The sequence below is a fragment of the Protopterus annectens genome, chromosome 5.part0 (assembly GCF_019279795.1).
Source record: "Protopterus annectens isolate FY-2018-M chromosome 5.part0, PAN1.0, whole genome shotgun sequence".
Classification (NCBI taxonomy): Eukaryota; Metazoa; Chordata; order Ceratodontiformes; family Protopteridae; genus Protopterus; species Protopterus annectens.
Window position 1 is genome coordinate 1,111,089,251 of NC_056735.1, and position 14,452 is coordinate 1,111,103,702.

General features: G+C 43.2%; 1 protein-coding gene across 2 annotated transcripts in view; it reads left to right on the forward strand.

Moving 5' to 3' along the window:
- Window positions 1–14,452, forward strand: part of LOC122801547 (E3 ubiquitin-protein ligase RMND5A-like) — a 432,068-nt gene that overhangs the window by 227,012 nt on the left and 190,604 nt on the right. The gene's annotated exons all lie outside the window — the stretch shown is intronic.

Below are 14,452 nucleotides of genomic sequence, written 5' to 3' on the forward strand. Positions count from 1 at the left end.
TAATTTTCACTTTGTTGGAAAGGGGTAAGTTATAGACAGGCAAACTCTAACCATCCCAAGGGGCCTAGTCAGTCATAATTTCACACGGACTGCAGAGAGGACAATCCAAAGCTTATCTAAGCAATCCTGTCTTGGTTTGTAATTCATTTATCTTTTACTGTTTAAAAAGAGGTGTGACTGCTAGAGATAGTGAGATATAAAGCATTTCCAGCTTTTGTGTGACTTTCACAACTTGTACAGTCTGAGCAACAAGTCTACTGTACTTAATTTAATATTTAGTTGTGTATTTGTGTGATTTGTCTCCTAGAATCCATCCATCCTCAACCCCTTTTCCCATTCTGCACATGAGGTTGGGGTGTCACATCAGCAGTGACAAGCATCTTGAGCCAAGGTTTAATACCACCGGTTGGCTAGCCGTGCTGCTGTAGTTAATTCGTACCACTCACCTATGGCCAATTTGTAGTGTCCAGTCCACCTGCTGCATGTCTTTGGAATGCGGGAGGAATCCGCATCACCCGGAGGAAACCTATGTGACCGCATGGAGGACATGCAGAACTCCGCACAGAAGGCACCCCACCCCAGCCGAGAATTGAACCGGAGAATCTCTTGCTGTGATGCAACAATGCTAACCACTGCACCATCGTGGCCACCCATGATTTTTCTCATAGAAATTTATCTAAATTCTCTGAATTCTGTGGTAGCTGATTTTGATTCTTTTCTTTTGGAATTCTTTATTCTTTGCAGCTGAATATGGATTCCTATAATAAGTACGTCGATAATTTGCTAAAGCACAAGTATGTACAGTGTAATAAATGCTATGTATATTTAAAGGTAACACCTGATAACATTGGTGATCTGTGTTCCTTTTGTCAAAGTTCGATGATTTGATTGCCATTGGTAATAAATCTAGACTTGATGGCGATTGCACTCATGCAGTTGGCACCGCTTGGAGAACTGTTGTTACATATATTAATGACTGGACTGATGAGATGCATAATGTTAGGCAAAGAGCAAGTGGAACATGTTTAGGAAATGGAGCATCTGTTGTCTGTAAAGATCACTCAAGCATTTTGAAACAAGATAACACCACTGGCAATTTTGGAATTCTGGATGCAAGTGTTCAGCAATCTGAGGATTCAGAGCTTATAGGAAGAATAAAGGAAGAATAAGACACTGATAAATGTCTGTAAAGCAAAGAGAATACATACTAAAAATGACACTTTTTTTGTGTAGCACACAGATTAAGGGAATGATATTTTCTATCAGAAAACCTTAAGTCTACAGGAAAAGGTATCACTCTTTCTTCTACCTTCTATTTTGAAAGAGGCAAGGGGCAGGTGAAAAGGACGAAATCAGAACTGAACTTGGAAGGAATAAAGAAGATTGCTGTAAGAGAAAAGAGGAGAAAGACACTCTGACAGCATGTCTCAAGCTGTGGATGTACAAAACCAGCTGGGTGAGAAATATATGCTTGCAAATGTAATAAACAATGAAAACAGTGGGATTAGTAAGACTAATGGTGATAATCATTCCTTTGTAACCACTGATAGAGTAGATATTACTGAATTAGAAGTTGAAGGTTCTTCAGATATGGTCAGAAAAGATGTTCTTGTAATTGGATATTCAGTTGTTCGAGGAAATAATACTTAGATTTGCAGAGAAGATAATGAACACTGAATAGTGTTATGTTTGCCAGATGCGAAAATAGAGGATGCGAGATGGGCTGTATAATGCCTCAATGTAACAAAGTACGGATCTGTTTGTATTTATGTCTGTACAAATGATCTCTTCCACAAGCACTCTCCCACTGTTAGTAGGGAACTTACAGCCCTCAGAGATAGCATAGCTTGTACAGGTGATAGGATGTATTTTTCACAAGTCACATATGGAAAGGAGAGTCAGGTCACTGTGAATGAAAATGTTTTTTATGTAAATTCCTAGGTAAAAAAGTCCCATTTTTAGAAAATTGAAATGTATAGAGCATCTGAGCCTAATTCTGGGTACACATGTTCAGAAAGAATGTTTTGCACTTGTCAAGATCAGGGAAGAGAATTTTTGCAGCAGATATTTTGCAATATTTGACAGACGCAAGGCAAGATTTTTGCTGTTTCAAAAATTTAATTGCTCACAGATAGCAACATTTGATGCATCTGTGATGGTTGCTAATGTTAGAAGCATTAATAGTTTTTATTGGAAAATTTGCTATGTTCCCACAAGATTGATGTTATTTGTGAAACATGGTTAACGAACAGTGACTGGAAACTGATTCTGTCAGTGTATAATTGTTTACTGTAACAGACATTCTAACAAAAAATCAGTTGGAGGTATTATAATGGGGATTAAAGATAGATCTGATGTTGTTAATTTTCATTCTATCCTCAACTTTTTGGACTCTGCTGTTACTATAGCACGTGGCCACCAAAAAGTTCTTCCGAACTGAAATTGTCTTTACCGGTCAAGCAAGTGAAGATGGATGAGAGAGAGAGAGAGAAGCAAGTGAAGATGGATGAGAGAGAGAGAGAGAGAGAGACCCCTCAGCAGAGGGAGAAAATGGAGACTGCAGCAGATAGAGGGATCACAGTCTACAACATTGAAGTGAATGTGGAGAAGGACATCCAGTCCGTGATCTGTAATATATCTACTAAGATACTGACTTATACACAGTTATCTTTATTAGAACGGGGCCTCTCCTTTATTCCTGCACAGTCCTCGGAACTCTCCTTCCTAAGGTGGTGTCAAAATCCAGTATTAACCAGTCCATTAATCTGCCTGTCTTCCACCTGAAATTTGAAAACAAAAGGGAATATATGTTGCATTTATTGGATGTCCACAGACAATTGTTTTTACCTACATAGAATGAAAGATATTAGAAAGATCGATTATTTATGTCCTTTGTAAATTCTAAATTGGTGAAGTCATTTGCAAAGGTAACTAGCCAGATGGCTGGCTGACTGCATATGGTTATCATTCCCAAGACATCCAAAAGCTCATTCAACTAGGTCCATGTCAACTTCATTGTTTCTAAATAGAACTTCCATGAACGACATTTGTGAAGGTGCGACTTGGGCAAATCCTCATGCCCTCTTATTACTCATTACAAACTGGATCTGGTCTCAAGGAGAAGAGCAGCCTGGCTCAGCTGTGCTCGGGAATATCCTTCCTTAGAGTCCACATGGGAATTTAGGTAGTTGGGGACTCTGTCCGAACAGGTGGGATAGAATGAAAATTGACATCATCAGATAAAGAAATGATCTACTTTACCATAACATTCCATATGTGTTGTCCATTTTCATTCTTCCTAAACTCCCCACCTCTCAATTCCCAACCTTTTTTCACAATGAATTTCTGGAAGAATTTGAGATTATAAGGACACCACTGTCCTTTTTGTTGAACCCCGGATATGGCTTATTATATTAGGATTTTGATAGTAGTTCTTCCTACTTTATGTAAAATCGGTGAACAAGGTCTGAGGTATGTTAGGAATTGGTGCATTATAGGTAAGGGAGGGACTCTAGTTTTTGGTGGTCACTAGCTATAGTAACAGCCGAATCAGATCTGATGATCAGATCCAAACCCAACAGTTCAGGAAGAATGAAAATTGACAACACAGATGGAACGTTAGACCTGGGATTATTACATGTTCAATGATAACACCAATACTGTGGCAATAAAGATGACCCTGGAACATATAATAATTGTTGTAGTGCATAGACCACCAAAGTCAAGTGCTGATGACCTAGAGGAATTCATACATTTCTTGCATAAAACACAGGAGGGAAGAATAATAGTGGCTGGTGACTTAAATTTGCCAGGAATAAGATTGACTCAATAACATTAGTAAGGAAATTATTGTCAACATATGTTCGGGAGCAACAACTGCTTCAGATTATATATAAAAAAAAAAAAAAAACTACCAGGGAACAGAATATACTAGACATTTTATTCCAAAACAAATTACTATTAGTTCATGTCAAGTTTTACAACTGTGGACGTGTATTGATCATGGGTTTATAAAGGTTAATTTGTTGCTACATAATTCTGCCATACTGAAATCTAAACCAACGTGCAGATTGGTAGATTATATGGAAGTAAAACAGTCACAGTAAAACTAATTGGAGTGATGTGTTTAGTTGAAAAACTGCAAAAGGGATTTGGAAAAATTTGAAAGAGAAATTGAATGCAAAAAAATCAAAAAGGTTTAACATCAGGATCTAGGCACTCAACATCAGGAGGATATATTTCTATAAGAACATTATACTGGAACATTATACTTGATTAACGTGAGAGACAAAATTATAAGAAATGAAAAAGTGGTCGAACTAGTTTGAAAACAAGTAAAGAAACTGGGCAGACAAATTAACAGTGTGAGACAAGATCAAGAAAAATTTGAAGAAAATGTATTTAAAGATATTGAGCGTATTAGGAAACCATTTTATAGATACATAAGATATGGAAGTAGTAAAGAGACACAAATTTATTAAACTGTGTGTAGATTCTAAAATTTAGTCTCAAGACACAACAGAGTAGAGATAAATTTACCAGACCTTATGCAAAGCAGTTTGACTTCACAAAAGGGGTGGTAAGTTGTCCTAGTGTCATCCAGTTAACATCGGATACAGAAATCAAATTAAATTACATTGAAAAAGAGCTATGCAAACTGGATCCAAACAAAGCACAAGCAGGAGATAGAATTGGTAATAATGACCTGAGAACACTTCAGGAGCTTTATAGTACCATTATATGTATTATTTACTAGGTTATATAATTATTTGGAGATTCTTCATGATTGGAAACATGCACATATTACAACTATCTTTAAGGGAAAGGGGGGAGGACAAACCCAGAGTCATACAGACTCTTAAGTCTACTTTCATGTTGAAAAATAATGGAGAAGGTAATATTGGATGAGTTATTGACAGAATTGGAAAGGTTGGGACTTGCATCAGCATGCATATGTTGAAAATGGCTCTATTACTGCTCTGTCCTAGGCCAATACTTGTTTAGATTGTATCTTTCAGATCTATCTTTTTCGTCTAAAGTGCTTTACAGTCTGTATGGAGATGACTTGAAATTGGGTAAATTGATTGTGTGATACCGATAAGGCATTTCTGCAAAAGAACTTGACCACATTGACCATTTGGGCACAGGAGAATAGTATGCTTATAAATGCATAAAAAACTAAGCATATGAGATTTGTACAACATAAATTGAAAGGCGAATATTTAATGCAACACACAGTGATTGAAACCGTAGATACATTTAAAGACTTTGGTATACGAGTATATCCAGTTTTGAGTTCTTTTAAATCATATCAACCCGTTCATTAATGTTGATTCTTAAGCTATAGGGTGTATAAAAATCTAAGAAATCAGAAATGAAGTCATTGTTAGTTATATTAGACCCAAACTTGAGTGTGGGATAATATGGAAACCTTATAAGAAAATGAGCATGAGTAAACTGGAAAGAGCACAGTGGAAATATGCCAAGTGTATCCATGGATGTGAAAATTCAAGTTATTATGAAAGGCTAAAATATTAGAACTTGTATAATATCTCATAGATATGCGAGAGGAAAAATTATTCCGATATATAGGGCATTTAGCGACAACTACCTCTGCGATGTTTGGGTTTGCCAAAAAATAGTAAAGACAACCTATGTAGAAGATTCTGTAGGAATAAGAAGTGTAGTAATTTGTTCTCTGAGAGAGCATCTGATGCATGGAGTAGACTACCATATTACATTAAAGCAAGCACTAGTTTAGATATTTTAATAACAGCCTGGATGTTATGGGAACAGTTGTTTGGTATACTGGCAGGCTAGAAGCGCATTAATGCCTGTGCTCGAGATAATTGTATGTATGTAACTTGGATGATGGGTACCTCCAGTCTGCTGTTCCAGTATGTAAAAATATTAAATCATTTAAATATCCTTTCTTTTGTTCACCACCATAATTTAAAAATTAAGCACCTTTGCTTGCTAAGTAGTAGTTTTTGTTTGAACCTTCTCTTTAACACTAGGATGCAACAGGTATGTGAGGGCTTTGAGGACATCACCAAAAGAAGGACGCATAAGCTGTTTAAAAACCGTAATAGTCGACTGTCTGGAAAAAAATGGAGAAGTTAGAGCACAATAAATATATACAAGAGAGAGAAGAGAAAGGAAAGTTTGCAAATGGTCTTTGTCATCTCCTGTTGCTAGCCCCTGTAGTCAGTTTAACGGGTGTATGTATCTTTTAAGAATGTTTTCCAGATGTAGCACGTGCATATAAATACAGAGCACATGCAGGCAGCAGTGCCATTTTTAGAGAACAGCTAGACTGTTAACATGAATGAGTGTGATAATCAGTCTTTTTGTAAGTTTAAGTTTAAGTTACAAAGCCTCATTTCCAGTGTGTTTGCATGTAATAAAGCTGCTTGAACAAAACCCATAAATGTTTGTCTGTTTTTTCCTGACCAGACGAGCGACATGGTGTCAGGACCGGGATTAAAGAGAGCTACTTCTACGAGCCATGAGGTGCAGAGTTGAAGGTGAAGGCAGACTAAGCAGGTTGAGTGAAACAGAGCACAGACAAATGAAAAAGGGCCAGAAATTAGCTAAAGGTAAATAAAACTGCACAAATGATTTATTTGGCAAAGAAACTGAAGTAGCACATTTATAAGGCACAAAACATATTATTAATCAAACGAGTAGCACAAAAACATATTAAGCAAACAAAAGGCAAAAATGCATTATTAAATGAGATGTTCAAAACCGTGATGTTTGATAAATCTAGCAAAACTATTCATATGGGTTTAGAATTGTTTTGGTTTGCGTAAGAGCATGTTTAGAGTAAAATGGGCACAAGAAAAGCATTATGAGCATGATAAGAGATTAAAAGGGCATAACAAGTACAATATAAGGGTAAAATAAGCTTAAAGCAAGGTGACTGCATGTTTTTTTAGTAAAAGACCGTGTTTGGGCACAAACTTTTATTTTGCATTGACCTAAGCCATTTAGCATAACTAGAGTTGTTGGAAGTATCTTGGTGTGTGCAAAGTGTTTGCAGAGTGTATGCTTCATTATGGTCCAATTATTTCAGAGAGTTTGCTGTGTGAAAAGTACAGTTGTATTGCAAAGTACAGTCATTTCAAAAAGTTCTTGCGCTGTGTGCATTTATTCGCAGAAAGCTGCCATTTTAGAGTATTTCTTACACTGTACGTTTTCACAAAAGTACTGCCATTTTGAAGGGTTCTTGTGCTGTGTACAGTTTATTTGCAAAGTGCATTCATCTTGAAGTGTTTCTTACTGTGAGCTTCTTGTGCTGTGTACAGTCATTTCAAAATATTTCTTACACTGATAAGTAGTTTCACAAAGATAAGGAGTAGTTTCACAAAGTACAGTGATTTCAAAGTGTTCTTGTGCTACGGAGATTTGTTTTGGCAAAGTGCAAATGTTATGTTGTCCCTATCTCGCCTTTGTTCTTGCTGTTGGGTTCAGAGCCGATCTTCTGCTCCGACTTGGCCGTATACTATAGCTCGAGAGCTTTTACTGGCTCGAGGCTATTCCTTATCCCAGCATGCCTAGCGGTAGTTACCCAGATCTCGTTTGCCGCTTGCAGCGTCGAGATTGCTGAATACTGGCTCAGGCTAAGTGTTTTTTTCCTTTTGTCTGTTTTCAAATATTTGGTTAGAAATATCGTTAGATATTGAGTGTTAGTGTTTTTTTCATAGATTAGCACTCTTTCTAACCTTCCGTTGCTGTTTATTGTTGTTGTGGCTGTCGTTTTCCTTTAGGCCTACCTTGTCCTTGTGAACCTGTTTAACTTAGAGGGTTTTCCTTTCTTTCAGCCCCGTGTTTAGTTAAAGGGTTTTACCTTTTTTCCCTCTTTCTCTACTTTTCTGGGACCAGCCTTTTAAGTTAGAGGCTCTCCTCGGTTGGGGAAGTTCGCCGTTTTAGTTTAGAGGCTCTCCCCCTTCTCTTGTCTGTTGTTAATTTTTTGTCAGTTAACTTGTTTATTGTTAGTGTCCTCCTTGTTAATTACTAGCATTGGTCTCATACCATGTCTAAGGATTCCACTAAAGAGTCAAAACCTTCGGGTTTTAAGAAGTGTGACTCGTGCTGACAAAAGATGTCCCTTATGGATGGGCATACGAGCTGTGTATATTGCTTAGGAGCTGTTCACCTGCAGGATTCATGCTCTATATGCCATGCCTTCAGTTATCGGGTCCTGCAGGAGAGAAAAAAATAAGCTGATTTTGTGAGGCTTATTAAAGGGCTCCTTCGATGCTTTTACTGAGGGGACTTAGCCAGCAAAATAACAGGACAAGTCCAATAAGCCATCATCCCTGTCGACTCTGATTTTGGAGGCATCCAAAGCAAAGAACAAAACTTCAGGTTTGTCGTATCCAAGTGTTGGTTCCGACAAGGCTCTTTCTCTGGCGGCTCAATCAGTAGTCTCGGAGCCAGTCAGGACTCACAAGAGAACCAGGTCTCCCTCCCTGGAACCATTGTGGTCTGTCCAACAATCTCCGCTCTTGCAGTCTGTGGCAGGCAGTCATCAGTCTTCCACCCATTCCTCTGGGTAGTCGAGGAGTCTTTCGGATGATGATGATGAGAGGGTGGTGAAGAGGCTTCTCAAGACACTAGCATTAGCTAAATTATTATCGAGCCCAGCCCATTAGGAAGTGGCGCCAACAGCCCAACCCCACATCATTATTGATTCCTCCTCCGAGTGCATGGAAGTTTTGGTGGAACTGTTGGTTCCGATTACCACCGGTCTCTGTTTTCAATTCCGCTCTGATCTCCTCATTAACTCAGTCTATTGAGGGTTCTGGGGGCCGATGCTTTCTCTGCTCTGGGGGGGGGGGGGTGGCATCAGACCCTTCTTCAACTCTACTCTCCCTCTTGGAGCTTCGGCACAGGTGAGCTCATCTCGTACATTGGCCTTGGAGCCGTTGACCTCTGTTTGGAGGAGCTCTCCGGGCTCTTAAGAGCCGGAGACACTTTTGGGCCAGGACCACAGTTCCTTCTAGGTGATGAGTGTGCTGTCCTCTGAGACCACTTCACCCTCTGCTCCATTGGCTCTTTCTCCTTCGGTGCCGGTGTCTGCCTCTGAACCCCCCCCCCCCCAAGCATAGGGAACCCATTGGCATTGGGCGACCCCCACCTCTTCCGAAACCTCTCCAGAGCACCCCTCGGAGGAGGTTCCTCTGAAGATTAAGTGTAAGAGGAAGCATTTGGACTCCCCTGAGTCCCTGACATCAGACATGGACGTGGAGGACTCAGAAGGGTCACCATGGTCCCCCTCTGAGGATGTGTCTCTTGGACATCCTGAAAATCCTTAGGCAGAGGGTTGACTGGAAATCCCTTGCCCCTTCTGGGAACGAGTCTGTGTACCTGGATGCATTTGGTTTCTGACCCTCCACCTCTTGGGTGCCTCCGCCTTTCAACCCACTGCTGGCCTTAGTGAGTCGGAAGGTGTGGAGCTCTCCAGAGACTATGGAACTAGTTCCGAGGAGACCCAATAAATTCATAACTGCTCCAGTCGATTAGCTTTTTCTGTCTAAGGGCGTGCCTGTTGATGCTATGGTGGCGGCGACAGCTCCCAAGGAAGAACTAGAGGAGACTTCTTCTGTCCATTTGCCGAACAGGGTCCCATATGATGGACAGGTATGGGAAGCGTATGATCTGAAGTTGTTAATCTTCTTCCATTCCTCACTGATGGGTACGATTCCGAACTCTCTGAACCGAGTTGGCCAAATACCAAGCTAGCGTACACCACACTCTCGAGCCACGCTACTACCCACAGTGCCCTTCATCCCATACCCCAGATCTCGTTTGCCACGCAGCCATATAGCAGCGGTTTCACCGAGCTCTCCAGCTAAGTAGTCTTGACTTATTTAAACTGTGTATTTCTCCAATAATTTCTCTACTTTCTCTCATAGTCTAGCTCTACCCACAGGTATTCCTTTATTTACCATTGTTGGTATTTTCTTGCCTTTCCTTACTTTTACCACCCTTGTGGTAACTCTTCATACCATTGCTGGTAATCTGGCCTTTTTCTCCTTCTGTTCTTAGTCTGAGTGAGTGCTAGTATGTCTGAGAAAAAGGGTACTTCAGGTTTTAAACACTGCACATCATGCAGTGGTAAATTACCGAACAGCAACTTGCATTTTAAATGTGTTTATTGTTTTGGCGTTTCGCTCCTTTCTGCGTCTCCCCCAAGTGATCTTTGTGCTAGCTTTAGTCAACGGATATTGAATGAACGGCAGAACAAATTGATTTTGAAAGGATTGCTTTCCTCTCCTTTCTCTGAGGCTGTTTCTTCTGAGGTCTCAACCCCTCTAGTCAAGGATAAGAAGCGTTCCTGCTCAGACCCCTCTTCCGGCCAGGACAGGGGCAAGAATCATCGATCTAAGGCCTGTAGATCTTCCTCCGAGCATCGGCTTGCTGCCTTGGTGCCACCGATTTTGGCACCGAGCGCAGTTTCTGTGAAGTCAGAATTGTCTGTTCCGGGCTCGGCACCGACTACTGAACCGCTGATTACTTCGGTCCCGACCAGTCTGGTTCTGGACATTTGGCACCGACCTCGCCTTTACAGACACTGGCTCAGACTACCTCTGACCCGATTTTGACTACTACCCCGATTGTGACTTCTGCTCAGAGTTCCCTTTCAGTGCCGACATTACCGTTTACGCAATTCAAATCAGAATCCTCGGCTCCGTTGAGTTCCCTAGCACGGACCAGGTATTCATCTTCTGTCGATCCATTTGCCGGGCAAGCCTACAGTCTCTTTCTGGACCGGCCTGAATTCCCTTCTGGGATATCGGTTAGGTCTTCCAGGAGCATGTCCAAAATAGACACTGTTCGTCTCCTGGATCAGGTATTGACTGCAAGAGGAATCTCCAGACCCTGTTCCGCTTCGGGTATTGGGATTTTTCCTCCTTAGACTCCTTCGTATTCTCCTGATTGGGGATCTTTCGGTTTCAAGGCCCCCTTGCCCATTGCTTTCAACGGGACCCCTTCCTTCGGCACCAACTACCATGATGCCTGAAGCATCTAAGCCTTGGTGGGTGTCAGTTCCGACGACGGCCCACCTTACTCAACCCCTTGCTTCGGGGTTGGAATATTCGGTTCTGGCCCCGGCACCGATGGCCTTTTCGGTTCCCATCTCGGATCCGAGAGTTATATCCACACCGAACCCCTCTCAAACTCCAGTCTTGGAGGTGGGTCGTTCAGAGCCGGGTGTGACCCAGGTTCCGATTCAGGCCTCTTCAGTTCTGGGCTCCCATCCCTCTTCGGGTGGGCCCGCCTTCCGGATTATGGAAAGGGTGCTGGGGGCTTGTAATCCCTCCTCCTTCAGCTCCACCTTTGGTCCCCCCCCTTACTCAGCCACCGCCAGCCCTTAGCAGGGGACCACTAATCCAAAGCACCCCCCTTTCCGAGGACATTCCCACTGAAGAGCCCCCTCTGAAGAGGGTGTGCAAAAGAAAACACATGGACTCACCTGAAAAGTCCCTTACTGAGGATATGGATTATGATGATGGGGAAGGTTCCCCTAGATCACCCCCTGACTATGTTTCCTTTGGGAACATCTTGGACATTTTGAGTCAGCGGGGTGACTGGAAATCTTCCACCCCTTCCCCGGAGGAATCCGTATTCCTGCAAGCTTTCTGTTCCTGGCCCACTACGTCCTGGGTGACCCCTCCTGCAGATGAGATGGTCAAATTCATCGTGCAGCGAGCGTGGAAGAGTCAGGATTCAGTAGAAGCTATCCCCAGGAGATCAAAGTACTTTCTCTTCCAGAGGATCAACCCCATTGGTTGAAAGGCTTGCCAGTAGATGCTGTGGTGGTGGCGGCGACCACAATGAAGGACCTGGCAGAAGAGAGTCCTGCTGTTCATCCACCCAACAGGGAGTCCTGGGCAGTGGACAAGTTAGGGAAGCGAGTCTTTGCTGCAACGACCTTTGCCATGCGTTCGCTGAGTTTCCTGGCACACTTTACGAGACTTCAGAGAGACCTTATTTCCGAACTCTCTAGTAGCCTCACGGGTCAAGTGTTGGATGGAGCACATGACAGTGGCTTCCCAACTTGCCACCCTTGAAGCGATTTCAAATTCCTCCATGAGGTTGCTCTCTCACGCAGCCGAAGGAGCAGCTAGAGCAGCAGGTGCTGGCGTGGTTGTCCAACGTCCTGCCTGGATGTGCGTTTCTGACCTACCGGATTCCTTCAAGTTTTCCTTTTTGAATGCCCCTATTGAGCCCTCCACGCTCTTTAGTTCTAAGGTCAAGGATACGTTGGCCAGGTGCGAGTAGGACGGAAAGACCTTGTCCACCATGGGCCTGCGCTTCTCCAAACCTTAGCGTTCCTTCTCCAAGAACCAGAGGAGTGGTAAGTTGTGGCACAAGAAGTTGCAAGGTTTCTTTCGTGATGCACATGGCAAGGACTCCTCCAGAGGCAGAGGGGGGTCCGGTGGAAGATGCCCTTTTAGGAGCAGAGGGTTTACTGGAATCAGGGCTCCAGAGATTCTTTCTCCGGTAGACCCTATCGGCGCTCCTGAAGTGTTGCCCGATTGCTTTCTTCTGGAAGCAGTCTGGGCACGTTTCTGTCTGCCCCAAACAGCCTTGTCCTCCATTACCAGTGATCTATGGGTGCAGAGAATTATCACCAGAGGCTATCACATTCCCCTTAAATCCTTTCCAAAACCTCATTTCTCCCTTCCCGACATACCACCCAGTCAAAGGGAGGAGGCAGCTTCTGAAATAAAGAAGCTTCTTCTAAAGCAAGTCATCCAAAAGGTCCCCCCAGATCAATGCGGATTAGGGTTCTACTCCAGACTCTTTTTGGTGCCAAAAAAGACTGGGGACTGGAGGCCCATCCTGGATCTCTGTCGTTTGAACAAGTCAGTCATACAGACTAGTTCCGCATGGACACAATTCAATCCATCCTTACATGCCTTCGGGAGGGTGTGTGGATGTGCTCTCTAGATCTCCGGGATGCATATTACCACATCAAAATGGACAAACGCTCCAGGAGATATTTGCGGTTCCGGCTGGGAGCCAATCATTTTCAATTCAGAGCCCTGCCTTTCGGTCTCTCGACGGCCCCCAGAGTGTTTACGAAATGTCTAGCAGTGGTGACAGCTCACTTGAGACTTCATGGATTCCAGGTGTTCCTTAACTGGACGATTAGCTCCTCTCCGCCCCCACCGAGCGTCTATTGACCAGGGCCCTTCGCTACACTCTCTCTCTGTCGGAGTCTGTGGGTATTACTATCAATTGGGAAAAATCAAACAGTCAGCCCTCACAACAACTGGAATTCATAGGGGCTATGTTCAACACTCAGCTCGGCCTAATATCTCTTCCTCATCACAGGCTCTTAAGACTGAGAACACAAGTGCAAGTGATACTCGACCGCAGGAAAGTGTCTGCAAGGGAAGTTCTGCAGGCTCTGGGTTCTATGGCCGCAGCCATTCCTACGTTTTCCGTTGGCCAGGCTTCATATGCGCCTGTTACAGTGGTTTCTTCAAACTCAATGGATACACAATCATCAACCCTTGAATGCACTAATCTTCATCACCGATCTCTGCAAACAGGATCTCCTCTGATGGATGAGAATGGACAGAAGTCTTTGGTGTCACCCCTTTCAACCTCTTCAGCCTAGAGCCACGGTGACTACGGACGTTTCCCTGATAGGGTGGGGGGCCATTTTCAGGGAAAATCTGTTCAAGGCACGTGGTCTCCTCTAGAAGTCGACTTACACATCAGCATTCTAGAGCTCAGAGCTGTGTTACTGGTGTTACAAGCTCTCCATCCCCTTCTTCCTTCTGGACCGATTGCTGTCCAGTCCGACAACATGCCTGTGGTCTGGTACATCAACAAGCAGGGAGGGACCAGATCTTACCCCCTTTGCCATGAAGCTATGAGAATTTGGCAGTGTGCAATAGCTTCCAACCATTTTCTGATTGCTACACACATCCCGGGGAGTTCCAATGTAATTGCGGACAGGCTGAGCAGATGCATCCTGCTTCCTCATGAGTGGTCTCTCAACGTGAGAGTGGCAGAGGAAATTTGCAGCTGCTGGGGCCGGTCTCACTGTGATCTGTTTGCCTCCCCCTCCAATATGAAGTGCAGCAGCTTCTTTGCCCTCTCTTCTCCACTGGGGGAGTCCCTGAGAGATGCTCCGACTCTCGATTGGCCCACGGGTCTTCTGTACGCTTATCCTCCCATCCCCTTGATATCCTTGGTCTTGAGGAAAGCTACTCTGTTGAGAAGCAGAATGATTCTTATTGCTCCTTTCTGGCCTCGACAGGTTTGGTTTCCCCTTCCTTCAGCCCCATGGGTTGTCATCTCCAAATCTGACCACGCTCAAACTAACAGCTTGGTTGCTCCACTTCCATTAGTAGCCAGGCTTGAATCGCTCTCTTCTCCGGTACAGAATATTATTTTGGCCTCCCACAAACCTTCTACCAGA